Source organism: Octopus bimaculoides, chromosome 9 (genome assembly GCF_001194135.2).
Source record: "Octopus bimaculoides isolate UCB-OBI-ISO-001 chromosome 9, ASM119413v2, whole genome shotgun sequence".
Classification (NCBI taxonomy): Eukaryota; Metazoa; Mollusca; class Cephalopoda; order Octopoda; family Octopodidae; genus Octopus; species Octopus bimaculoides.
Genome location: NC_068989.1, coordinates 6,527,966 through 6,529,458, shown reverse-complemented (window position 1 = coordinate 6,529,458; position 1,493 = coordinate 6,527,966).

Below are 1,493 nucleotides of genomic sequence, written 5' to 3'. Positions count from 1 at the left end.
TCTCCCCGCTTCTCTTCCTTCCAAACTTTGTTCAACGTTCTTTCTTTCTTTCTTTCTTTCTTTCATATTATAAATTCACACACACACACACACACACACACACACACACACACACACACACACTGCCATATCTTAATTCAACCCTCCATTCACGTGTAACCCACGCCCTATACTAACATTCGTTTTCGAGCCAATGAAGGAGCATCAACGTGATCGCTCGTCCTGCTAGAAATAACAACCAAATTCCCCTCAAATTACTCACAGCCGTCTGAAAACGGCATGTCGGGTAAAGCGGTCCTGGATGCATAGGACACAGGAAAATGACGGAATGGTCGCAATTAGAACGTCTCCATACATTTGCTCCATCACTAGGAGCAAACGTTTGCTCCATCACATTTTGTCCGGTGTGCTAATGAATCTGCCCGCTCGTTGCTTTAAAGAGAAAAAAATACTGGTTTCGAATTTTGGCACAAGGCCAGCAATTTCGCTTTATCGACCAGGAAAAGGGTGAAAGGTAAAGTTGACTTCGACGGAATTTGAACTCAGAACGCAAAGCCGGACGAGATACCCCTAAGTATTTCGCTCGGCGTGCTGACTAATTTGTCACCTTGCCGCCATAACAACTTCATAATATCACTTGTCCCCATTTCCTCTCACTTTCTAGACCTTTCTCTTCGCTTTCTCTGCTCTCTTCACTGCACCATCCCTTCATCGTATTATCGTCTGCCTCGTCGAAACCTCACTCCGTCCACAGATCTCTGTGGCTTGCAACAGCTCTCCTTTGTAAGTCTCTAATCCACCATATTTGTCATCATACAACTAAGTACTTCTCTGAACCTATTACTAACACAGGGATCTTTCAGCCTCCAATCTTCCTTCTCAAGATTCCGGAGTCTAAGTGGATGTTTATTATTCAAAGTTGGGTGGTGAATTCTTTACAGAGGAAGGTCTTAGTGTTGACAAGCAGCTGCTTAACCCGTTTCCTGTTGAGTATAAAATCTATTTTGATAGCATGATCGCCTGATTAGGTACGTGATCAGGTAACTGGCTGGTTTCCTGACATTAATGATGCAATATTTATGCATAAATATTTATTCATATCTGTGTATGTGTGTGTGTATACATGTATACCTATTTATCTACATGTACATATGTGCATATATATACATAGGTATATATACATATATACATATATATATACATACATATATATATATATATATATATACACATATATGCTTATGTGTGTATATATGTCTACATATATATCTATAAGTATGTTGTGCGCGTGTATATATATATGTGTGTGTGTGTGTGTGTGTGTGTAAGCATATATGCATATATACGCTCGTACTTACACACATACATTCACACATGCATAAACACACATACACGTACATACATTACATTCCCACATACATACATGCATGCATACATACATACATAGCGTTCGCTCGCAAACGAATATGTCTTGGCATCATGTACCATGGAAT